Here is a 27,750-nt window from a genome sequence, read left to right as displayed (position 1 = left end):
GAATGATGAAAAACAAACATATTTTTCTTTTTTGGCAGGGAGCTGGGAGTGGTAGACAAAAAAAAAACAAAAAAAAAAACAAAAAAACACAAGCTGAGTTTTAAAGAAATGAGTAGCCTGAAATATATGTAAGAGATCTAGAAGCACATTGGAAATAGTTTTGAAAACACAGGACAGCAGCCTGGGGTGATAAGAGATTTTAAATCACTTACACACTGATCTACTTACTTTTCCTCATACACATAGGCTATCTCCCTGCCCTTTGATTTCACTGTACCTTCTACATGGTAAGCCTAAGTGCTTGCCTCCACTAATTATGTCTAATAAGTAGAATTTGGGGCACTATGAAAAAGTAAACTGAAAAGCTTCAGGCAGTATAGTTAAGTGTTTTACTTAAGACCAAAGGAGTCCTACCTATTACCCTACTTAACATAAAGTTTTCTTTGAGCACTACCACAAATTGTTTACCAAGCAGGGCTTGGATTTTTGGTTACCAAAGTTGGAAAACTTACTAATTCCTAAGATCAGAGAAATGATAGCATAATGTTATAGTTTTTCACTGATTCTGCCTATAAAGGAATCTCTTAAATAGCATGTATTCTTTGTCACCACTCTTAAGATTATGTTAACAGTCTGTTCAGGATCTGTCAAAAATCACCAAGTTTGGGGTGCCTGGGTGGCTCAGTTGGTTAGGCGGCCGACTTCGGCTCAGGTCATGATCTCGCGGTCCGTGAGTTCGAGCCCCGCGTCGGGCTCTGTGCTGACAGCTCAGAGCCTGGAGCCTGTTTCAGATTCTGTGTCTCCCTCTCTCTGACCCTCCCCCGTTCATGCTCTGTCTCTCTCTGTCTCAAAAATAAATAAATGTTAAAAAAAATTAAAAAAAAAAAAAAATCACCAAGTAGTCAAAAACCAAATAACCAGACTAACATAAAGGCCCCAGCCTGATCTATATCAACAAAGTACAGCCCACACCTAAGACTTTTCCTTTCAGAAATCAAGATTAAGATACTAATTAAGATAGAAATAAATAGGAACCTGAGGCTAAGCACAATAAATTAAGCATTGCCCAATTTTTAGTATAAAAGCCAATTTCTAACTATTTGCAGAAATATGGTAGTTAAGGGGCCTCTGGGTGGCTCAGCTGGTTAAGTATCTGACTCTTAATTTTGGCTCAGGTCACGATCTCATGGATTCTGAGTTTGAGCCCATATTTGAGCTCCAGATTCTGTCTCACTCTATGCTTCCACCCCCAACTCGCTCTCTCTCAAGAAATAAACATTAAAAAAAAAAAAAAAAGACAGTTAAGAATGCAAGCTATGAGGTCTGTCCTTGGTGCGACTCTAAGCTTAATTTCTCTAATGTTTAATTCTTTACCTACAAAATGGGGATAATAATAGTACCAACTTCAAAGGTATATTGTGAACTTTGCTGGACATAATATGTATTCAGCAAATACTCCCTATTATTGAGCAATGCCATCGTCTTTAAAAGATTTTCATACAGCTTTGTAGACATTCTGTTGGCTATTTCATTACTTGAACTTTGTTTTTAACACAGTAAGACTTTTAGTGTCATGCGGATTTATTACAGGAGGATAACTGCTACAGGATGAAGAAATACACTTTGCCCACTGGAGTATGTACATAAATATTGGGAAAAATAAGCATTATTAACATTTTTTCCTGTTATCTCTAACTGGATTTTGTTTTCTTTATATTTAGTTTTCGAAATTTCTTTAATGTACCTGCTCTTCCTTTTGTAATTATGGGAAGCAATTATTTAAAAATGAAAGACATATTTCTTTTTTAAATATAATAAACTCTAGAGAACTCCTAAGAATAATTCCCTAAATTGCAGCACTACTGGTCTACCCTCTTTAGTATCTACTAACCACAAAAGAAAATAAAAAAAAATTAAAGTACTATTCTAGTAATTACTAAGTAGAAAATAAGGTTAAAATCACTCCACAAAACATTTAGAACACCTGAGTATGCTTTAAAATTTTTACTATAAAAAATTTCAAACATATACTAGAGACAATAAACTTCCACATACCAATCAACAGTCTCCAATAATTATCAACATCTGACCTATCTTATAGTCTGTTTTACCATCCTCTATTTCTTTAAGATTTTATCTTTAAGTAATCTCTGCACCCAGCATGGGGCTTGAACTCATAATCCCAAGATCAAGAGTCCCAACGTCTACGCTCTACCCACTCAATCAGCCAGGCACCCCACCATTCTCTATTTTAAAGCAAATCCCAATCAAGATATCTATAAGAGTGCCTATTCTTAAACTGTTCTAAGCAACCTGTGGTAAATTACAAAACATGGCTCTAAATCCCTCCAAGTATGCATACATACCTCCTTGCATTATCATGTTGCCTGTCTGCCCAGAAGAGGCAGACTCTTATTTTCCACATCCCTTGAATATGCGCTAGTCTTGCGAGACTTACTTTGATTAAAAGAATGTAGTGTAAGTGACATCATATGATTTGCAAAGCTGTAAGCCTTACAACTTCCTCTCTCTCTCTCTCTCTCTCTCTCTCTCTCTCTCTCTCTCTCTCTCTCTCTCGGAATGCTGTCGAGACCCCCATGCCATTAAGATGATGACATGGAGCAGAGCCTACATGTTAACTGATACCAACTGTCAGAAATATGAGTGACACCATCTTGGACCTTCCAGTCTGAGAAATCCTACAGCTAAATACTGGTATGTAAGTGAACCCCAGAAAAACCAGAACTGCCCAACAGGCACATAGGGCTGTAAAACAGTAAACAGTAATTTTAATCCACTAGGTTTTGAGGTGGTTTGCTATGTAGCAACAGAGTAAAGCTTCACAATTCATCCTAATTTCTATTTTGCCATAATTATCATTATGTACCCAGTTTCTATGAAAAATCTGATTCTATTACAGGGTCTAATTTAGAATTTGTCTTAAATATCTAGGGGAATTGAAGTTAATGAATTATCAAGAGCACAGTATTACTACACAATAAATTCATGGCATGAAGGCCAAAGTTATCACACAAAATACCAATGTATTTCAATAGCCAGTAGTCTCACAGAATTGCATAGTTATAATTCCATTATTTACATCTATTTGGTATAGTCTTTTAATCAATCTGCTTCTGGGGGAAAAATAATTTTTTTTTGTAAGTGGGAAATCCTAGTGTTTTATGGGTTCTAGTGAACATGGAAATGTGGAAGCTATTTCATTCACACTGGGTGGTCACATCAGAAAGCAGAGAACTCTTTGGGTCTTTAAAAAACAAAACAAAAAAAAAAAAACTGCCTCTGGGTTTGTAGCTGACAGATACTTAGGACAAACATACCCACGTCTTAAAAAATAATCAGAAAAAGGTTTAACATCCTCACGAGAAAACGACTATAGTCTATATACTACCTTATGAGATAATCTGTTTTCCTTTAAAGTATGTATTTAATCTGCTGGGGTACCTAGGTGGCTCAGTCGATTAAGCATCCGACTTCAGCTTAGGTCATGATCTCATGGTTCTTGGGTTCCAGCCCTGCATGAGGTTCCATGCTGACAGCTCAGAGCCTGGAGCCTGCTTCAGATTCTGTGTCTCCCTCTCTCTGCCCCTCTCCCAATCATATTTCTCTTTCTCTCTCTCTCTCTCTCTCAAAAATAAACATTAAGAAAAAAATTAAAATGTAAATATCAAGTTTCAATCTTTAGAGTGGCCACCATTTTAGTTAGTTTTTTTTTTTTTTTTTCTGGAAGGTGAGAGACACATTATACTATAGTGCAATAATAATAGATGAGAACCTAGCTTTTAAAGTTCAGAAGTTGCCCTCTTTTAAAACTGTTGACAAAACTAGGTGGAGAACAGTAGGTGATTTCAAAACCAGGTATTCAACTTATGTAGTCTAACTGGTAGAGCCACAGAGAAATATATTTGAGAGCAAGAAAACCCAGCTTTGATCGATCGCATGACTTCAGACCAGAATAGAAAAGTTAAGATCAATGAAAATTAAACCACAGCCAACTCTCAAATTATAATTTTATCCCTTGCTCTTGGGTTCATCTTACTATCAGCAACTTTTTAAAGACAGTATTTCTATAAAATAATGATTTGTGAGGAGATAAATTATTTCACTATAACAGAATTTTGCTTTAGTGAATTCAATAGATGTTACAAGTAATTCAAAATCTTACTCATTTCACATTGTAATCCTAATGGGATCAGTTGTTAATCTGTTATTTAGGAGTTAAAAGTTAATTAGTTAAGTTTAATTTGCTGGTTAAAAATAAGGTTTGATGCAAACATTTCACTGCCTTCCACTTAAGCATTTCCCACTGTTCTTTATTACTGACAATTATCTGCAGTAACAGAAAAGATGCTGTCAGTAAAGGCAATCTTAAAAATTACTTTTATTGGTCTTAGGGACATAATAGCTCTCCATTTCCAAAGACACAGAGCACTTTCTCAAACAGTAGAGGTTTTTCAAGTCATCTTCCATTCAATTCGTTGCAGCTATGGGAACAAACTGTCCATTCCTAAAACAAAATGGGATACCATGACTTTGCAGTTTCCTTATCAAACTCCTATAGTCTTCTCCACATCTCAGTTCAAGCAATACTTTCTGTACAAATTTCCCCAAAGATTAAGCACCCCTCTTCTGTCCTCCCACAGTACTACTATGTACCTACACTAAGATAATAGCAGTAGTTGTTTATACATTAGTCTCATGACTAAACTGTGAGTTGTAGAAGGCAGATGAGGTGTCCAGCTCATTCTCATAATGTGAAGCCCTGGTCTAGTAGCTGGAATGCAATAAGTTATCAAAAAATGTTTTACATAATTTGATAATTCTGCACTACCATTTTCGTAAAACATAGTATTAAAATGTGGGTAACTCTTGAACATAAGCCAGATGAAGAGTTGTGTAAAATGGATATAGAGCTCATTAAAGATTGGCTGCATGTGAGCCACGAATGAGGTCTCACTTGATTACCTGACATCTTCATGTAGAACATATGTGCAAGTCTATCTATATAAGGGAATCTTTGTACTTTATCTTGGAAAATAAGCACTCTTACCAGTATAGCAGAAAGAGTAATCACTTGTATTTAAGTAGGAATTTTTAATCATTCTTATACAAGACATCTGACCCTGTGTGCAACTTTGAGAAAAGCCAAGACTATGCATATCCACAGGCTGACATCTGAGGCATCATTTAAAGCAAAGGAAAAGCTGTAAAAAGTTCTTATCTAAAAACACTTGCAGCCATTTGCAACTACATGGATGGAACTAGAGGGTATTATGCTAAGCGAAATTAGAGAAAGACAAATACATGACTTCACTCATATGAGGACTTTAAGACACAGAACAGATGAACATAAGGGAAGGGAAGCAAAAATAATATAAAAACAGGGAGGGGGACAAAACAGGAGAGACTCTTAAATATGGAGAACAGACGGTTGCTGGAGGGGTTACAGGACAGGGGGATGGGCTAAATGGGTAAGGGGCACTAAGGAATCTACTCCTGAAATCACTGTTGCACTATATGCTAATTTGGATGTAAATTAAAAAAATAAAAACATTTGTATTATAGAATTTATATAAATACAGGTTACTGGGGGGAAGGAGAAATTACAGGCAGAGTAATATTTTAAGGTTATTCTGACTGGAATATAAACTGGACTTGTATCAATTCCAATTGCTTTTATATACATGAAAAATTCACTTTGAGAGTATTATGTCCCCTAGGTGTTGACTACTACAGGCGACCTCATCCACTTTGGTCCTCACATCAACTCTAGGAAAACTGCCGTTTTCAAGGAAATCTGAAGAGATTTAAAATCGGCAAAATTAAGACTCAAATCCAGGTCTTCGGACCACAACTGTTTCACAAAAGGCTGTAGACCTGTAAAGGAAATACTGACCTCATTTCTGAAACAAAATCTTTATCTTCACCAAAAAAATCTCGTTACACTTTTTGTCTGCCTTGTTAACAACATACTGTTTGGTTTTTAAAACAAAAATTCATTTTTAACCTTACCTCTTAGTTGTAAACAGAAAGGGAGGAAGGGGAGGTTTAAGTAAAAATAAATAAAAGTCCTACAAAAAACAAACAAAAGACACCTTACTAAATTCAGTTTCACTTTGGCACATTTACTCTCAATAGTGCCAAACGACACTAGTGAGGAATCCATTACCAGGGTAGATTTCCCCCGTATATTACTATCTATCTGTGTACGTACGAAAAAAAATAATTGTAGTATTTTATGGTGTGTGTTTGTACATGTTCATCTTCACTACGCAGTTCCATCAAAATGAGGGAATATTCTACAAATCGTGCCTTCCATATTTTTACTTCTTCTACCAACAGGTTCGTTTTTATACATACCACCAACTATTTCAACTCGAAGAACATACAAATTTATCACAACACAAAGCAACTCTCAAAGTATCACGATATTCAAGAAACAGGGCGATCAACGAGCAAAGCGCCACCGCAACTTAAGGGGCTTAGCAAAGTCCCTTCAATTCGAGACCGGGTTGGCAGAGGCCCAAACTTCCCCGCCTTCCACACCGCGCTCCTTAAATACTTCACTCGTGACACGCCCGGCCCGCAGGGCTCTGGAGGACCCTCCTTACCCCGAGTCAAGAGCAGGCCTCCAAAGGCCAAGATAGGGCCGAAACCCCCAGCCCTTGCCAACAACACGTCCTTAAGGAAGACGTACAATCTGCCCCTCCACCCGTCACAAACTCCACCACGAGATGAAAGGCCACCGGCAGAGGCCTGCGCCCAGTCTCCCTTCGTACCCGTGACTGCGTATCACGATCCTCGGCGCCAAGTAAAGACGGAGGAAGCAGCCTCCGCGTCCCCAAGCCTGTACTTCGTTTTCTCCCTTCCCCCACGCGGCCTAGGTTAGAACCAACTCCCAGAGAGAGAAAAGCCCGTGCGCCGCAGCTTATTACCCCTGCTCCCGAGCTGGCAACGAATAAGGCGCGTCCCTCTCGCAACGACCGCAGCACTGCCTTCCTCCTCGGAGTTCTAGGCCTCTAACTGAGGCAAAGCAGTCCGCAGAGAAGCACAATGGCGACCGCCCCTCTCTCAGATCCGGCGCAGAACCAGCCGCCACCGTTAAAAGCCCCTCCCTTCTCTTCCCCCCACTTCACGGACTCCGCCGACATCTCGCGAGAGGGGCGGCGCTGCGGGGGACCCGAGAGCTGCGGGCGGGCTCGAAGTACCCTACCGCGGGGTGGTGCTCTGACTGCGGCAACCGTTGAAGGGCTGCCCCCAGGGAGGCAGCAAGGCGCCACCGGTAAGCAGCTGCGGCTGGTGGGCCGGCGGGCTGGCGGCTGGGCCGGCAAGGGTGCGGACGCCGGGAGAGGGGTGCTGGAGGCCCAGCCCTAGTTGCCGCCTCGCTTACTTGGCTAGAGGCTCTAATTCAGCCTTGCCGGCCCCGGCGCCCGAGTCCACGCCATCGGCTCTTGCCGCCTCTGGCAAACCAGTTGGACCCACTGCTCGAAATACCGCCCAGTTCCTTTTTTTTCTTTTTTTTTTTTGGCGCTTGGTAAGTGGCGCAGTGAATGTTTATTGACTTGAATCAAGCACTGCCTCTCCCGACCTCCCCTCCTCCCACTCTCTGCCGGTCCTGCCCGTGGTCTGAGAGCCCTCACCTTTCAGGGTAGGAGCCAGTTGTCCAGGACCGTTTCTTGCTGGTGGTCATTCAGGCTTGGTGGTGGTGTACTTTTACAGTCGTGTCTCCTAAAATCGTGATACTGATCTTTGATAGTGTAGCTACAGATTTTGCAGTAAAAATTCACTTGGAGGAAAATTTTAAGGTAAATGGTCCTGTGAAAATTAGGCGAAACATTTAAAAACCCTGTAATGTGGTAAGCTTAGTATGTAAATGATTAGTAAAAAATAAAAAGGAGTAAGAGAAAACTGCAATTGATGTGGATTTAGATTACATTACGTGGATTCAGGTGATATTGTACTTATTTTGAATAATGTATCAAACATAAAAGTTCTTTAACGGTAAAGATAAGTTACTGAGACTTGTAGACTTACTCAACGGCATCTGTTAAAGTGACTGTTTTATTAGGTTTTAAGCGATGCATTGTATTCAAATAATTCCAATAAATGAAGTATGAGGTTTCTATGAATATCTTTGTCATTTCATCTGAAGGGAATGCACTATCACTTCTCATCCCCATTTCACTCTGGGAGACTAACAGACTATCCATGCTTCGTTCACTATTATAAATTGTAAAATATTATAAATTTTAAAGATTCAAAGTTTATTATTTAAAATTGTCATATAAATGCCAGTCTAGCTTTTTAGGATTTGAGTTAAAGATTAAGCATGTGGTATGGGATAAAGTGAACATATTAGAGGAAATTAACTTGCCCTTTTTAGAAAACACATTTTTTTTTTTTTTTTTTGCAGCCAGGTTGAGTATACTACTAGCAATGTAGTTATGGATATGCACATGTGAAGCACCAGATTGCATGAGTTCATATCCTAGTTCTGCCTCTGTATTACTACCTTTGTTGTGTTGAGCAATTTTTTTTAATTTTATTTAGGACTTACTTATTTTTGAGAGAAAGAGAGCGTGAGTGGGAGAGGGTCAGAGAGAGGGAGACACAGAATTGGAAGCAGGCTCCAGGTTCTGAGCTGTCAGCACAGAGCGCGATGCGGGGCTCAGACTCACAAACCCTGAGATCATGACCTGAGCTGAAGTCTATCGCCCAACCAACTGAGCCACCCAGGTGCCCCAGCAATTCTTTAACCTTGATAAGCCTGTTTCCTGTAAAATGGGATTAATAACAATACCTGTACCCCACAGAGCTGTTGAAAATATTAAATGGGTGGGGATGGGAGGGAGGGGCAAGTGGGTGATGGGTATTGAAGAGGGCACCTGTTGGGATGAGCACTGGGTGTTGTATGGAAACCAATTTGACAATAAATTTCATAATAAAAAAAAGAAAATACTAAATAAGATAATGCATTAGTTCCTGGAACATAGTAAGCATACCATAACTGTTAGCTATTATATTCCATGTCTAAGCCACCACTAATATTGTCTTTCTGGGGCTTAATATTATATAGGTCCCTTAAACATCTTCTCAAGTATATTCTACACTAAGAGGAATGACTGCACCATTTTTCTGAGCTATGGCAGTCAGACCTGGTACCAGTAACTTCTCTACAGAACCCCCAAACCTGGCAAGAATGGATCAGATTTTGACAGATTATGGCTTCATCCACACCCAGAACTGATGATATCAGCAGAGGTGAGTGTGACACCAATTTTCTATGCTAAACATACTTTCCACACTCTATTACTGATGCTAGTAATTGCATAAAAACCACTGATAACTGTGTTTTTATTCCTTAAGAATGGTTAGTTTTCATTGTTTTTAAAGTACCTTCTCTGATTTGAGTTTCCATGAGTTTTTAATGAGTTTTCATTATCAAAAATTTTTTGAAATTTTCCTATGTTAAAGACAATTTGATAGAATTGTGGATACAGATGGGTAAAATGGTGACTCTATTTTCTGATCTAAAAATCAGTACAAAATGATTTGACAGGAAAATATTTGAAATCAGAACTGTTCTGATCAATTTAGACTCCATAGTTGTTTTTTTGTGTGCAAAATTCCCCTAATTAGCCTTCTTTTGCTAAGCTTTTTATCCTTATGACCAACTCTGACGTACCTTTTTTTATCTAAATATCTTGGTTTACCACTTGCCCACACCACTTAAATTAGTTTCCATACTACTAGTAATTTTTCCCCTTCTACTTTGTAAATTTGCCTATCATTTGGTCATGGTCATAACAGTCCTTTCCTCTTACGTTAATAGTTCTTCAACTAGCTGATAGCTTAGAGAATTCTCTTTCAGATACTGAATTTCCAAGTTCCAATTTTTCTTCCTTTTTTGTCATCCCACACCCTAACTTTCTAAGAAGCTTCTCTATGTAAAAGCAATCTTATAGATATTTTTCACTTTGCATAAGCTATGTGGTCTTTAAAAGGTGTGGTCATATTTGCTTTTTGTAAATCAAATCATTTTTAAATGCATTTTTAAAGTTTATTTTGAAAGAGAGAAAGAGAACGTACAAGTCGGGGAGAAACAGAGAGGGAAAGAGAGAGAATCCCAAGCAGGCTCTACACTGTCAGCATAGAACCCAATGCTCTTAACCAACTGAGCCACCCAGGTGTTCCTAAATCAAATCATTTTTAAATGTAGGTTATTTCTTAAGCTTTGGCTAACAGAAGGTAATACCTGGGATGAGAAAAGAGTGGCTATAGAGAGGTCCCTGAGTTGCAAACAAAGGATGCCAATTTCTTCTCAGATGGGAATCTTATTAATCCCTGGAGAAGGGAACATTGTGGCATCAACCAAGTTTAGGATCTACTATTTAAAGTTATAGGTAATTTTAAGGGCACTTGAGTGGCTCAGTCAGTTAAGCATCCGGCTCTTGCTTTTGGCTCTGGTCATGATCTCACAGTTTGTGAGTTCGAGCCCTGCATGGGACCCTGCGCTGACAGTGTAGACTCTACTTGGAATTCTTTCTCTCCCCCTCTCTGTCTGCCCCTCCCCTGTGTGCGCATGCGCACACACACACACACTCCCTCTCTCTCTCTCTCTCTCTCTCTCTCTCAAAAATAAATAGTTACAAGTAATTTTAAGTATGTAATAATAATAATAATAGTCTACAGATTGAGGCCTCTTCCTTCTTAAAGATCCTTTGCTTTAAATCTTTGATATAAAGAATTCCATTCATTCCAAAAATGATAAGCCCCAGATTTAGTGATTTTTGTGAATTTTTCTCCTCTAATTGAATGGAATTTTAGAAATTCGAGTTTAATTAAAAGGTGCCACATTTAATAAACATCCACGACACCCGGTTGACTTGTGCTGCAATAATTTTCAATCCCCAGAGCCAATAGATGAAACAATATAAAAACAAAGAGAATACCATCTTGAATCCCTCTCTGAGAAACACTTTCTTACACCTAAGCTCATGGTCTAGAACTCATTAGTTCTAGGAATATCATTCTTGCTCATTTAGCTCTGGAATACATGAGCCGAATAGGAGCAGTTCCCAATTTACAAGGCACTTGGAATCTGTATGTGAAGCGCATTTCACACTGCCTGAGACATAGTTTTAAATAAAAGCAGCTTTTATTATTAATAATACTAGGGGTTGGAAAAATATCGTACACAGGCCAAATCTGGTTCACTGTCTGTTATTGTAAATCGTTTTATTGGAACACAGCCAGACTATGTTTATGTATTGTCTGTATATTAGAGTTGGCCAGAGAAACAGAACTCTCTATCTAGAGAATTGGCTAACATAGTTGTAGGGAGTGTTAACATTGAAATTTGTAGAGCAGGCCAGAAGGCTCGAAACTCTGATAGGAGTGGATAGTGCAGTCTTGAGGCAGAATTTCTTCTCCAGAAACACTGTTTTTGCTCTCAAGGCTGATTAGATGGGGCCCATCTTATTATCAAGGATAATCTCCTTGACTTAAAGTCAGCACATTGTAGATACTGAGCACATTTACAAAATATCTTCACAGCAATGCCTTAAATTAGCATTTGATTAAATAACTTGATGCTCTGCATTGGCTAAGTTAACACTTAAAATTAACCATAACAACCTATGAATGAGTGCTTTTACCCAACAGTGGTGACTAGTTGTGATAGAGACAATATGGCCCCAAAAGCCTAGAACATTTACTATTTGTTTTTTTACAGAAAGTTTGTTGACCCTTGGAGTAAACTGTGAAACCAGACTGAACTGACCTTGTTCTTTTAATAACAACCAAGCTAAACATACACACACATCAGAATGATAATAATTGGCCTCCATGGCCACTTCAGATTACATTTTATGAGACTATAAGCAGAAAAACATCCAATTACTAATAGAAATTCCTTGGGTATTCCCTCTGGCAAGTTTGGTTACTATGCCTTTCTTAACTTAATTTTTCTTCATGTGTATGCTTTTATAACAATGTAGGTATGTGATTATTCATAGTAGCTATTTTAGTATTTTTTCCCTTTTCCTTCATAATTTGTCTCTCTTACCACTATACAAATATCCTTGCAAAATCAGTATCTTTCTGCACTTTTTTCTGGACAACTACACAGTCTTAAAAGAATAGTTCTATAATACACATATACACATGCACATACATGTGCACATGCACTCTCTTTTTCTCTACACACACACAGAACTACTTGGAGGTTTTTTTTAACCATTTATTTTATAAAATAGCATCATATGCATCTGGCTTTTTTCAACCAAAAGTACCTCTTACCTAAATCCCTATTTGTATTGATTATTTATCCTTTCTTTTCAATTTGTGATGGCTATTACCACTCTCTCCTGTCTTCACAGTGTTTTTTCAACTCTCTGATCTGTCTGTTGACTTGCCGTTTAGTATCTTTTGCCAAAGATATGTTCATGTTAAAATGTATCTGTGATTTCTTTTATGACTTTTGGGTTTCTAACTTAGTTTAATAAATCTTAACCTCTCCCTGGATTGTATCATGTAGTATCCTACATTTTCCAGATTATGTTTAATTAAACTCAGATTGTGTGATGGAATAAGATCATAGGATCCAGTTTCATGTTACATTCAATGGATAACCAGCTGTGCTAGTAGCATTTCTTAAATAATCCTGTCTTTATGTATGACCTTTGTCACACACTGAATTTTCAAATTTATACTAGATTTATTTCTGGATTTTATATTGTGAAAACTAGACTGTTCCGAACTATATAGAGTGCTATCGTTTGGGTCCCTTTTGAATCTTTTTCACATATTGATAATGTTCTGCATTTCAGTCACCTGCCTATTTCAGTAATAAGAAATGGTAACTGTTTCTTCCAGAATCCCCCAATACACCTAACTAACTTTGTATTATACAGTGCATGTTATGCTACTAGCCTGCCTAGGAATTATCTAATTTTTTTCCCCACTATTCTTACTTCCTTTTATCAGCAGTTTGCTAAAACCATTGAATATACTTAATTATTTAAAAATACCGTATTAATATTTTTATATATCATAATAATTTTTTTTTAAATTATACACATAAATACATATATACTACTTAGCTTCTTTACCCTGTTCCCTATCCAAGAGTCTTATCTCAATTTTCACTGTGTAGCCTTGTCCACTCTTGACAGCAAGTTGGCCATTTGTACCAAGGACAATACAGAAGAAATTCTACATTTTCCACTATTATGTCATCATAAATGTTATGATAATAGTGACATACTTTAAGTATTTCATTTATAGTAAATGTTTGTAATTCTTAACTTTAGTATAGTATGCAAACAGTGGTGGTAGTTGTCGATTTTGTTGTGGCTTGAATATTATTCTCTTCAAAGCTGAGAACCCTCTACTTTAAAAAATTATATTTTCAGTTTTTAGGGATACTAAATCAGTACTTTTTGTTTGTGTATAGCCAGTTATGATAAATTATGGAAAGGCTTTTCTCAGGAAAGTGATTGTTGTTTGGAACTCTATTAAGGTATTTTTTTAATCTTATGAACTTTGTCTCAAATATTCTTGAATTGAAAGTTTTAAACATGTGTTTTCATATTAGGGTCTTAGGATGTGAATGAAAATAAATACAATTTTAAGAAATATTTGGTTTCCTTTAACAGTTTTATAAATACATATATTGACATGACTCTTTTGTTTTAGACATTGTTTCCTTAGGTTGATAACCAAATGTTTTCTTGGTACATAAATTTTGCTGTTAGTCATCCTGTTACAAATTGCTAGAGTACTTCTAAAATACAATTATTTTTATGAAATTATATATCAGGATTTTAATAGGCCTTATTAACAATCTTTAATCTGAATAAATAAAACACTAATCAAATTATAGCATTAAGAAATTAATTGGGTAGATGAAAATTTATATCTAAAAAGTTTGAGTAAAGAGTTTAAATTTTAATAATTCTTTCTTACAATGTCCAGAAATAAAAATTGCTAGTGTTTAGTCTTATCGATGCTTTGAAGTAAGCCATATAAAAAACTATTATCATTTATTCTCTTTAATGAAAGAAAAATGTGTAGAAAGACCTAAATACACTATTGCAACACTGCTTCTAAATCAAAGTGAGAGAAAATCAACTCTTAGGTGCCAAATAGAAGTTTTTACACCCTTTTTAGAAGACTTTTGTTTTCTTGCTATCAGAACAGTGTGTAGAGTTTAAGTTTTATTCACAGCAAAATTGGCATTAACTATATTTGCAATATTTCTAACTTATTTTGTTCAGAAAAATGTTGTGGAAAAGAAATGAACAAAAATTAATATAAGGTAGATTAAAAAATGCTTTTAAGAATAAAATGTAAATTTTTAAAATACAGAGTCAACTATTAAACATTACAGTGTTGCTTTTAAAGTAGGAATAAGGGAACATTTCCCTTTTTTCCTGAATTTACAAAAAAAATTTATTTTTTTTTAACATTTATTTTTGAGAGAGAGAGAGAGAGAGAATGCTTGCAAACACAAGCAGGGGAGGGGTGGAGAGAGAGACACACACACACGGAATCTGAAGCAAGCTTCAGGCTCCAAGCTGTCAACATGGAGCCTGACTCGGGGCTCCAACACACAAACTGCTTCCAAAGTCAGACACCTAATGAACTGAGCCACCGACACACCACCCCCCCCAAATATTTTTAAATTAGCATTCCATCAATTCATACAGATAAGTAAACTACCTTTATTTATGAAAAAAATCAATGATACAGGCACTTAATGCTAAAGAATGGGACCATCTGTTCCTATTAAAGATCAATGACTAGTGGTTCCACTTTCTGGTTACACATTGAAAGAGCTTGGAAGTCCCTATTCCATCCTAACAACAAGTAAAAAGCTAAACAGACTGAAAAATCAGCAGCTGCTCTTGAATTCATAAGAGAGAGGAGGACACAAAACAAACACTATCCCCAAGATTGGAGAGACTAGACAGACAAATACAGTGAGCTGTGGCTTATAGGAGTGGAGAATCAGGAGCTGACCACAGGAACCAGTGCCTGGGTAGGGAAACCTGAACTATAATTGATGAATTGCTGGAGGCTTAGTGTAGACAATTTTGGGACTTAAAAACTCCAGTGAGACCTATTCATGGGGTGGGGGGGCACCACAATATTGTGAGATTCACTTTCAGGAACTAGACCAGATTCCCAAAGTAAGTATCAAAGAAAACTCTCTTTGGACTTCTGGCAAGAGAAGGAAGAAAGAAACCACTTTGAAATACACCAGATTATTCTGTTCCTAAGAAACCCGGCCTTCAGGGGAAACTACTTAACCAAAACCTAACCTGCTGAGGTATTATCAGAGCCTAACTGGTCTGGGTAAGAGAAGTCCCCAACTAGAGCAAGCTCTATCCTTCCTTGCAGAAGAAGAGCAGTGCCCAACTGTAGCCAACTCTAACCATCCTGTCCCACCTAAGGCAGTAGGGGAAAAAAAAAAACAAAACCTGAAAAGCTATTGTGAAGTTCATAGTCCATAGGCATTGGCTCACTAAAAGACTGAAACATAATCATGGGATTATACAATGCTTCCCCTCCCCCCATATCTCACCATTATATCACTAAAAGTCTATTTTTAGCAGTTCCTTTTATCCCAATAAATTATGTCTGGCTATCAAGAAGAAATTAAAAGGCATAACAAAAAGGAAAAAAACATAATTTCAAGAGATAAAAGCAAGCATCAGAACCAGACATAGCAGAGATGTTGGAATTTTTTTGTTGCTCCCATCATATATTTATTTTTAACATAGCACCCCAGTTTAACACCGTGCACATTTTCCCATTGGAGATTCTTAACATACTATGTTCTTCATAGAATAGGAATTTGCAACAACTATAATTAATTAATATGCTAAAGGCTCTAATGGATAAAGTAAACACACAAAAATAGCTGAGCAATGTAAGCAGAATCATGCAAATCATAAGGAAGAACAATAACAAAAAAATGCTACAGATAAAAAAAAAACCACTGTTACAGAAATGAAGAATATCTCTGATGAGTTTATTAGATTAGACATAACTGAGGAAAGAATCTCTGAGTTAGAGTATATGGCAATAGAATCCATGAAAACCAAAAGTCAAAGAGAACAAAAACTATCAAAAAACAATACATTTCCAGGGGCTGTGGAACAACTAGAAAAGGTGTAACATAGGTTAATGGGACTATCTCAAAGAGAAGAAAGAAAAGAACAGAAGAAATATTGGAAACAATAATGACAGAATTTCTACCAAATTTTTGTTAGACACCAAACCAGATATCCATAGAACACCGAGCAGGATAAAATGTCCAAGCAAACTTACACTTTAGCATATCACTTTAAAATTACAAAAAAAAAGCAAAGACAAAAGAAAAAATCCTGAAAGAGGCCAGAGTTAAAAATGCCTTATCCAAATAAGAACAAAGATAAGAATTACACTAATTTCTCCTCAGAAGCCATGCAAGGAAAGAGAGTGAACTAAAATATTTAAAACGCTGTGAAAAAAACCACTAATGTAGAATTCTGTGCCATATGAGATTCCTTTCAAAACTGAGGGAGAAATTGACAAACGGCATTTGAGAAAACTTGCTGACAGTAGACCTGCTTTACAAAAATGCTAAAAGAAATTCATTACAGAGAAGGAAAATAATATAGTTTAGAAATTCAGATATATATGAAGAAAGGAAGAACACCAAAGAAGGAAAAAATGAAGGTAAAATAAGAACTTTTATTTTTCTTCTTAATCTAATAGATAGCAGTTTTTTTTTGTTCAAAATAATACCAACAATATATGCAATTATGTATATGTATATGTGTATATAAGTGCTTCTGTATACTTATATATAAGCAAAATGACTAACACCAATGATACAAGAGCGGGAAGGAAAAAATTAGGATTATTTTGTTATTATAAGATACACTACTTGTGAAGTTGTGTAATATTATTTGAAGGTGGATTTGGATTAGTTGTGAATGTATAGTGAAAACTCTAGGGGCAGCCAGTAAAAACAGCAAAAAGGAACTAAGATTGATATGCTAAGAAAGAGAAAATAGAATCATATAAAACATTCAGTTAAAACTGTAAGGCAGAAAAGAGTGAAAGACAAAAATAGGAACAGAGAACAAGGGCAACAAAAAGAAAACAGTAACAAATGTAATGATAGTAATCCAACTATATTAGTAACTAAGTTGAATATCATTGGTCTAAATGTACCAGTTAAAGGACATCATCAGAATGGATGAAAAAATAAGATTCAACTCTATGTTTTCTACAAGAAACTCATTTTAAATATGTATGTATAACGTATATAGCAGACTTCAAAGTAAAGAAAGCTAGTAGGGATAAAGAAGATCATTACATAATGATAAAGGGATCAGTTCTCCAAGAACACATAACAATTTTTTAAATGTATGCATCTAACAGATCATCGAACTACCTGATACAAAAATGATAGAATTGCAAAGAGAAATAGATGAATTCACTATCATAGTTGGAGACATCCATACTCCTCTCTCAGATGGGTTAATTCAGCAGATAGAAAATCAGTAAGGACATACTTGAACTCAACAACGTCTTTAATCGACTGGATATAACTGACATATATAGACTCCATCCAAAACAGGAAAATTAATGTTTTCTCAAGCTCATGTGGAGCGTTTGCCAAGATAAACTATATTCTAGGACATGAAACACACTTTAACAAATTTAAAAATAGAGATACAATGTGTGTTCTCAGATGATAATGGAATTAAACTAGGAATCAATCACAGAAAGACAACTAGAAAACATTAAAATACAGGAGATTAAACAATACCCTTCTAAACATAGGGGTCAAAGAAGAAATCTCATAAGAAATTTTAAAATATTTTGAACTTAATGAAAATATAACTTAATCAAAATTTGTGGGAAGCAGTAAAGCAGTGCTTAGAGGTAAATTTATAGCACTGAATTCATATGTTAGAAAAGAAGAAAAATCTAAATTCAATAAGTTTCCACCTTAGAAAGCTAGAAAAGGAAGAGAAAATTAAGTCCAAAGTAAATAGAAGAAAAGAAATAGTAAGAATTATGACTAAAATCTGTGAAATTAAAACCAGGAAGTCAATAGTAAAAATCAACAAAACTAAAAGCCAGTTCTTTGAAAAGATTGATAGAATCAACAAATTTCTAGCCAAGTTAACTAAGAAAAGAAGAAAGGATACAAATTAATAATGGCAGAAAACAGAGGACATCACTACAGATTCCATGGAAACTAAAAGGATTACAAAGGAATACTATGAACAACTTTATGCCTACATATTTGATAACCTAGATGAAATGAGCCAATTCCTTTAAAGACACAATTTGTCGAGGTTTGGCAGAAGATGGCGGCGTAGGAGGACGCTGGGCTCACCGTGTCCTACTGATCACTTAAATTCTACCCACATCTGCCTAAATAACCCAGAAAACTGCCAGAAGACTAGCAGAACGGACTCTCTGGCGCCAAGTGTAGACAAGAGGCCCATGGAAGAGGGGAGGAAGGGCGGAGAGGCGGTACGTGCTATAGGGACAGGCGGGAGGAAGCCCGGGTGGCGGAGGGGCAGCCTGCCTGGTAAGGCAAAGCCCCCGAGTCTGGCTTGCAAAAGCACAGGGGCCAGATGGAGCGTGTTCTGACAGCCAGTGGGACTTAACATCTGGAATATTAATAAGTCAACAGCTCTGCTCTCAGAGCAGGGAGGACGAGAGGACATTGGGAGGGAGAGTCGTTGAGTCCCGGAGGACAGAGCTCAGCTTGGCGGGGAACAAAGGCGCTGGGAAGTGCCATCTCCCTCACCCATCCCCCAGCCAAAATCCCAAAGGGAACCGGTTCCCATCACAGAGCTTGCTTGCACCGAGCAAACACCCAACTCTGTGCTTCTGTGGATCCATCCCTCCGATGGGTCTGCCTCCTGCCCGGTACCACAGGGCCCCTCCAGAAGCGGACCACCAAAGGCAAAGTGAGCTGAGTCTGCCCCTCCCGCCCCTGTGCACCTTGCAGATACACCCCGGCTAATATACCAGATCCCATAGAAGCAGCACAACAAGCCTGGCAGTGTGCTAGTACCCATACAGGGGTCACACCACTCCACAGTGAGTACTGCCCCTGGGAGAGGGGAAGATAAGGTACACACCAGTCTGACTGTGGCCCCAGCCGTGGGCTGGGGCAGACATCAGATCTGACTGAGGCCCCACCCACCAACGCAGGTTACTCCAGACAGCACAGAGGAAGAGCCCTGCAGTTCCGTGCCACTCTAGGGACTATCCAAAATGATGAAATGAAAGGATTCTCCTCAGAAGAAACGCCAGGAAGTAGCGACAGCTAACGAACTGATCAAAAACGATTTAAGCAATATAACAGAAAATGAATTTAAAATAATAGTCATAAAATGAATTGCTGGGCTTGAAAAAAGTATAGAGGACAGCAGAGAATCTATTGCTACAGAGATCAAGAGACTAAGAAAACAGTCAGGAGGAGCTAAAAATGCTATAAATGAGCTGCAAAATAAAATGGAGGCGACCACATCTCAGATTGAAGAGGCAGAGGAGAGAATAGGTGAATCAGAAGATAAAATTATGGAAAAAGAGGAAGCTAAGAAAAAGATAAAAAAATCCAGGAGTATGAGGGGAGAATTAGAGAACTAAGTGATGTGATGGAATGTACTAACATACGCATAGTTGGGATTCCAGAGGAGGAAGACAGAGAGAAAGGTGCTGAAGGTGTACTTGAAGAAATCATAGCTGAGAATTTCCCCGATCTGGGGAAGGAAAAAGGCACTGAAATCCAAGAGGCACAGAGAACTCCCTTCAAACATAACTTGAATCGATCTTCTGCACGACATATCATAGTGAAACTGGCAAAATACAAGGATAAAGAGAAAATTCTGAAAGCAGCTAGGGATAATTATGCTCTAACATATAAAGGGAGACCGATAAAGCTAGTGACGGATCTATCTACTGAAACTTGGCAGGCCAGAAAAGAATGGCAGGAAATCTTCAATGTGATGAACAGAAAAAATATGCAGCCGAGAATCCTTTATCCAGCAAGTCTGTCATTTAGAATAGAAAGAGAGATAAAGGTCTTCCCAAACAAACAAAAACTGAAGGAATTCATCACCACTAAACCAGCCCTACAAGAGATCCTAAGGGGGATCCTGTGAGACAAAGTACCAGAGACATCACTACAAGCATGAAACCTACAGACATCACAATGACTCTAAACCCATATCTTTCTATAATAACACTGAACGTGAATGGACTAAATGCTCCAACCAAAAGACATAGGGTATCAGAATGGATAAAAAAAAACAAGACCCATCTATTTGCTGTCTACAAGAGACTCATTTTAGACCTGAGGACACCTTCAGACTGAAAGTGAGGGGATGGAGAACTATCTATCATGCTACTGGAAGTCAAAAGAAAGCTGGAGTAGCCATACTTATATCAGACAAACTAGACTTTAAATTAAAGGCTGTAACAAGAGATGAAGAAGGGCATTATATAATAATTACAGGGTCTATCCATCAGGAAGAGCTAACAATTATAAATGTCTATGCGCCGAATACAGGAGCCCCCAAATGTATAAAACAATTACTCACAAACATAAGCAACCTTATTGATAAGAATGTGGTAATTGCAGAGGACTTTAATACTCCACATACAACAATGGATAGATCATCTAGACACAGAATCAATAAAGAAACAAGGGCCCTGAATGATACATTGGATCAGATGGACTTGACAGATATATTTAGAACTCTGCATTCCAAAGCAACAGAATATACTTTCTTCTCAAGTGCTCATGGAACATTCTCCAAGATAAATCACATACTGGGTCACAAAACAGCCCTTCATAAATATACAAGAATTGAGATCATACCATGCATACTTTCAGAACACAGTGCTATGAAGCTTGAAATCAACCACAGGAAAAAGTCTGGAAAACCTCCAAAAGCATGGAGGTTAAAGAACACCCTACTAAAGAATGAGTGGGTCAACCAGGCAATTAGAGAAGAAATTAAAAAATAGATGGAAACAAATGAAAATGAAAATGCAACAATCCAAACGCTTTGGGATGCAGCGAAGGCAGTCCTGAGAGGAAAATACATTGCAATCCAGTCCTATCTCAAGATACAAGAAAAATCCCAAATACAAAATCTAGCAGCACACCTAAAGGAAATAGAAGCAGAGCAGCAAAGACACCCCAAACCCAGCAGTAGAAGAGAAATAATAAAGATCAGAGCAGAAATAAACAATATAGAATCTAAAAAAACCTGTAGAGCAGATTAATGAAACCAAGAGTTGGTTTTTTGAAAAAATAAAATTGATAAACCTCTAGCTAGGCTTCTCAAAAAGAAAAGGGAGATGACCCAAATAGATAAAATCATGCATGAAAATGGAATTATTACAACCAATCCCTCAGAAATACAAGCAATTATCAGGGAATACTATGGAGAATTATATGCCAGCAAACTGGACAACCTGGAAGAAATGGACCAATTCCTAAACACCCACACGCTTCCAAAACTCAAACAGGAAGAAATAGAAAGCTTGAACAGACCCATAACCAGCAAAGAAATTGAATCAGTTATCAAAAATCTCCCAACAAATAAAAGTCCAGGACCAGATGGCTTCACAGGAGAATTCTACCAGACATTTAAAGCAGAGATAATACCTATCCTTCTCAAGCTATTCCAAAAAATAGAAAGGGAAGGAAAACTTCCAGACTCATTCTATGAAGCCAGCATTACTTTGATTCCTAAACCAGACAGAGACCCAGTAAAAAAAGAGAACTACAGGCCAATATCCCTGATGAATATGGATGCAAAAATTCTCAATAAGATACTAGCAAATTGAATTCAACAGCATATAAAAAGAATTATTCACCATGATCAAGTGGGATTCATTCCTGGACTGCAGGGCTGTTTCAACATTCGCAGGTCAATCAATTTGATACATCACATTAATAAAAGAAAAAATAAGAACCATATGATCCTGTCAATCAAGGCAGAAAAAGCATTTGACAAAATTCAGCATCCTTAATACAAACCTTGAGAAAGTCAGGATAGAAGGAACATACTTAAACATCATGAAAGCCATTTATGAAAAGCCCAAAACTAATATTATCCTCAGTGGGGAAAAACTGAGAGCTTTCTCCCTGAGATCAGGAACGTGAGAGGGATGTCCACTCTCACCGCTGTTGTTTAATATAGTGTTGGAAGTTCTAGCATCAGCAATCAGACAACAAAAGGAAATAAAATTCATCAAAATTGGTAAAGATGAAGTTAAGCTTTCACTTTTTGCAGATGACATGATATTATACATGGAAAATCCGATAGACTCCACCAAAAGTCTGCTAGAACTGATACATGAATTCATCAAAGTTGCAGGATACAAAATCAATGTGCAGAAATCAGTTGCAGTTTTATACACTAATAATGAAGCAACAAAAAGACAAAGACAAAAAAAAATCCCATTCACAATTGCACCAAGAAGCATAAAATACCTAGGAATAAACCTACCCAAAATGTAAAAGATCTGTATGCTGAAAACTATAGAAAGCTTATGAAGGAAATTGAAGAAGATATAAAGAAATGGAAAAACATTCCATGCTCATGGATTGGAAGAATAAATATTGTTAAAATGTCAGTACTACCCAAAGCTATCTACACATTCAATGCAATCCCGATCTAAATTGCACTAGCATTCTTCTCGAAGCTAGAACAAGCAATCCTAAAATTTGTATGGAACCACAAAAGGCCCCGAAGAGCCAAAGTAATTTTGAAGAAGAAGACCAAAGCAGGAGGCATCACAATCCCAAGCTTTAGCCTCTACTACAAAGCTGTCATCATCAAGACAGCATGGTATTGGCACAAAAACAGACACATAGACCAATGGAATAGAATAGAAACCCCAGAACTAGACCCACAAAAGTATGGCCAACTACTCTTTGACAAAGCGGGAAAGAACATCCAATGGAAAAAAGACAGTCTCTTTAACAAATGGTGCTGGGAGAACTGGACAGCAAAAGGATGAAACTAGACCACTTTCTTACACCATTCACAAAAATAAACTCAAAATGGATAAAGGACCTGAATGTGAGACAGGAAACCATCAAAACCCTAGAGGAGAAAGCAGGAAAAGACCTCTCTGACCTCAGCCGTAGCAATCTCTTACTCGACACATCCCCAAAGGCAAGGGAATTAAAAGCAAAAATGAACTATTGGGACCTCATGAAGATAAAAAGCTTCTGCACAGCAAAGGAAACAACCAACAAAACTAAAAGTCAACCAACGGAATGGGAACAGATATTTGCAAATGACATATTGGACAAAGGGCTAGTATCCAAAATCTATAAAGAGCTCACCAAACTCCACACCCAAAAAACAAATAATCCAGTGAAGAAATGGGCAGAAAACATGAAGAGACACTTCTCTAAAGATGACATCCAGATGGCTAACAGGCACATGAAAAGATGCTCAACGTCGCTCCTCATCAGGGAAATACGAATCAAAACCACACTCAGATATCACCTCACACCAGTCAGAGTGGCGAAAATGAACAAGTCAGGAGACTATAGATGCTGGCGAGAATGTGGAGAAATGGGAACTCTCTTGCACTGTTGGTGGGAATGCAAACTGGTGCAGCCACTATGGAAAACAGTGTGGAGGTTCCTCAAAAAATTAAAAATAGACCTACCCTATGACGCAGTAATAGCACTGCTAGGAATTTACCCAAGGGATACAGGAAAATGATGCATAGGGGCACTTGTACCCCAATGTTTATAGCAGCACTCTCAACAATAGCCAAATTATGGAAAGAGCCTAAATGTCCATCAACTGATGAATGGATAAAGAAATTATGGTGTATATACACAATAGAATACTATGTGGCAATGAGAAAGAATGAAATACGGCCTTTTGTAGCAACGTGGGTGGAACTGGAGAGTGTTATGCTAAGTGAAATAAGTCATACAGGGAAAGTCAGATACCATATGTTTTCACTCTTATGTGGATCCTGAGAAACTTAACAGAAGCCCATGGCGGGGGGGGGGGGGGGGGGGAGAAAAAAAAAAGGTTAGGGAGAGAGCCAAAGCGTAAGAGAGTCTTAAAAACTGAGAACAAACTGAGGGTTGATGGGGGGTGGTAGGGAGAGAAGGGTGGGTGATGGGTATTGAGGAGGGCACCTTTTGGGATGAGCACTGGGTGTTGTATGGAAACCAATTTGACAATAAATTTCATATTAAAAAAATAAAAATAGACAATTTGTCAAGATACATACAAAAATAGGGGCGCCTGGGTGGCGCAGTCGGTTAAGCGTCCGACTTCAGCCAGGTCACGATCTCGCGGTCCGTGAGTTCGAGCCCCACGTCGGGCTCTGGGCTGATGGCTCGGAGCCTGGAGCCTGTTTCCGATTCTGTGTCTCCCTCTCTCTCTGCCCCTCCCCCGTTCATGCTCTGTCTCTCTCTGTCCCAAAAATAAATAAAAACGTTGAAAAAAAAATTAAAAAAAAAAAAAAAAGATACATACAAAAATATAGATTTGCATAGACCTATACGTGTTAAAGAAATTGAATCAATAATTCATTACTTTCCGACAAAAATCATATGACTTCACTCATATGAGGACTTTAAGAGACAAAACAGACAAACGTAAGGGAAGGGAAACAAAAATAATATAAAAACAGGGAGGGGGACAAAACAGAAGAGACTCATAAATATGGAGAACAAACTGAGGGTTACTGGAGGAGTTGTGGGAGGGGGGATGGGCTAAATGGGTAAGGGGCACTAAGGAATCTACTCCTGAAATCATTGTTGCACTATATGCTAACTAATTTGGATGTAAATTTTAAAAAATAAAAAATAAAATTAAAAAAATAATAATTCACAACTTTCCAAAACAGCAAGCCTCAGGCTCACATGGGTTCACTAGTGAATTGTACCAAATATTTAAGGGAGAAATTACACCAATTCTTTGCAATCTCAAAGGATAGAAGCAGAGGGAATACTTCTTAACTTCGGATCTGTGAAGCTAGCACTACCCAAAACCAAAGACATTACAAGAAAATAAAAACGTGACACCAGTATCGCTTATGAATATAAATGCCAAAGTCCTGAGCAAAATATTAACAAGTCAAATACACAAATGTGTAAAAAGAATTATACATAACAAGCAAGTGTGGTTTATCTCAGGTATGTAAGGCTGCTTCAGCATTAAAAAATCAGTTACTGCAATCTATTATATCAACAGGCTAAAAAATCACATGATCATATCAGCAAATGTAAAAGAAACATTTGAGAAAATCCAACACCCATTCATGATAAAAGACTCAGCAAACTAGGAATATTGGGGAACATTCTCACCTTGGTAAAAAGTTTACAGTCTACAACTAATTTTTTTTTAAGTTTATTTTTAAGAGAGAGTGTATGTGCACACATGGGGGAGAGGTGGGGTGGGGGGGAGACACAGAATTGGAAGCAGGCACCAGGCTCTGAGCTGTCAGCACACAGCCCAATGCAGGGCTCAAACTTACTGTGAGATCATGACTTGAGCCATAGTCAGACGCTTAACTGACTGAGCCATTCAGGCGCCCCTACAGCTAATGTTCTTAATGGTGAGAAATTTGGAGCTTTCCCACTAAGTTTGGGTACACTGCAAAGATGTCTCATCTCACCACCCCTTCTCAACATTGTACTGGAACTCATGGCTAATGCAGTAAGGCATTAAAAGGTGTACAGATTGATTCACATTATATACATATATCAAATCACCATGATGTACACTTTAAATATCTTACAGTTTGGGGCATCTGGGTAGCTCAGTTGATTAAGTGTTCAACTCTTAATATCAGCTCAGGTCTTTACCTCAGGGTCATGAATTCAAGCCTTATGTTGGGCCCTGTGATGTTCATGAAGCCTACTAAAAGAAAAAAAATCTTAAAATTTTATGCCAATTATACCTAAATAAGGCTGAAATTTGGTAAAAAAAAATTAAGAAAATGTAATATAGATTAGGAAAGAAGACATAAAACTGTCTTTATTTGCAGATGATATGGTTGTCTATGTAGAAAATATGAAAGAATAAAAAAGAACAAAAAAACTTATGGAACTGGGAGGAGTTAAGATAGCAGAAGAGTACGAGGGCCCTAAGCTTGTCTCATCCCTTGAACACAGCCAAATATATGTCTAATCATTCTGAACACCCAAGAAATCAATCTGAGGACAGAGAGAACAAAACTGCACGTCTACAGGTAGAATCATGGAAGGTAGGAGTTGTGGAGAGTTGATTTGGGGGAGATAAGAACTGAATGTGCTGCAAGTGCTCTGGAGGGGAGGGAGCCCTGCTTCTGGAGACTACCATTAGGTACTATAAGCAGTGGAACACAAAATCTGAAGTTTTAGAAGCCCACCACCACTGGGGTTGTGCCAGTCTTAGGGGAAGGAGGGTGGAGGCCTAGGAGCAGACAGCACGGCCTAAGGATCCCCTGGGTCACATGTGGAGACACAGTTCCCCTGCTTGGAGTACATTTGGGAGTGGCAGTGAGGGCTCTTTAGGGACAGAATAAAGTGTGGCACCAACATGCTGCAGTGTTTCCAGATATAGGAGTGGGGACACCAATTGAGGGCAGTGAGTCGTGGTGCCGGCTTTCTGCTCTGCTTTGCCATAACATCCAAGCTGCTGCATGGTTGTGCAACTGCTTTCCTGGCATGGGATGGCAAATGGCAAAAGTGCAGTGAGACCCACCCCCCAGAGGATCAACACAGGGCTGTGCTGCATAAGTCCCTAAAATTTGGAGTGTAGAAACCCAGCCACACACTTGATCTAAAACAGGTTGGACACAGACAGGGTGAAGGCACGAATCTGATAGAAGCCCAGGACATAAGAGGGGTTGTATGAGGGCTTTCTAAAGAGTGGTGAGTGTGAGCTTTCTGCCGTAGGGATGAGAGAGCAGGGTAAAGTCGTTTTGCCCTTACCCATCAGCACTGACTGACCTGAGTGAGATAAACAGCACTGCCACTGAGTGGAGGCCAGAGCAGCTTGCACCAAACCCCACCTCCCTGTGCCTGGCAGGTGCATCTCTAGAAGGGCAAACCAGCCCAAGAATCAGTACAACAGGCACTTCTTCATGCAGAAGATCAGCACAAACCTCTTGCACTTACTCTTATTATCAGTAAGTCTATCTTACTCTTATTATCAGTAAGTCTACTGATAATAGAGTGCCACAAAGCTTCAGCTTTAGGGGAAATAGGATCTAGCTTCCTTTTTGTATTTACTTTTTAAATTTATATATATTTTTTATTTTTTAATTTAAAAAATGTACATATATATTTTTTTTTACTTTTATTTTTTGGATCTAGCTTCCTTCAACAAGCAGACGAAAGACACCCAGCATCTAGGTTTTTTTTTTCCTATATGGTAGAATGACAAGATGGAGGAATTTACCCCAAAAGAATAGGAAGTGAACTAACGGTAGCGACTTAATCAATACAGATATAAGATGTTTGAACTAGAATTTTAAAAAGCAATTGCAAGAATACTAGCTGTGCTTGAAAAAAGCATAGAAGACAGTAGAGAATCCCTTACTGCAGAGATAAAAGAACTAAAATCAGGAGTGCCTGTATGGCTCAGTCAGTTGAGTGTCTGATTCTTGATTTTGTCACAGGTTGTAATCAAGATGGTCATGGGATTGAACCCCACATTGGGC

General features: G+C 38.0%; 2 protein-coding genes across 13 annotated transcripts in view; one reads left to right on the top strand and one right to left on the bottom strand.

Moving 5' to 3' along the window:
* The window catches only part of MARCHF7 (membrane associated ring-CH-type finger 7), a 60,925-nt gene extending 53,434 nt beyond the window's left edge, over positions 1-7,491 (bottom strand). For 4 of the 12 annotated variants that reach the window (XR_006205498.1, XR_006205499.1, XM_042948905.1 and 1 more), the window contains exon 1: positions 6,954-7,107. The gene's annotated coding sequence lies outside the window, so the exon portion shown is untranslated. Of the gene's footprint in view, positions 1-6,797; positions 6,877-6,953; positions 7,108-7,231; positions 7,308-7,408 lie in introns of those variants that run through there. The other 8 variants (XM_042948911.1, XM_042948913.1, XM_042948914.1 and 5 more) reach the window with 6 other exon arrangements.
* BAZ2B (bromodomain adjacent to zinc finger domain 2B) overlaps positions 7,216-27,750 on the top strand; it is a 434,498-nt gene continuing 413,963 nt past the window's right edge. The window contains exons 1-2 of the mRNA XM_042948879.1: positions 7,216-7,300; positions 9,095-9,279. The gene's annotated coding sequence lies outside the window, so the exon portion shown is untranslated. The remainder of the gene's footprint in view (positions 7,301-9,094; positions 9,280-27,750) is intronic.

This window comes from Panthera leo, chromosome C1, assembly GCF_018350215.1.
Source record: "Panthera leo isolate Ple1 chromosome C1, P.leo_Ple1_pat1.1, whole genome shotgun sequence".
NCBI lineage: Eukaryota > Metazoa > Chordata > Mammalia > Carnivora > Felidae > Panthera > Panthera leo.
Note: the sequence above shows the minus strand (reverse complement) of the source record. Positions and strands in the feature narration are given on the sequence as shown.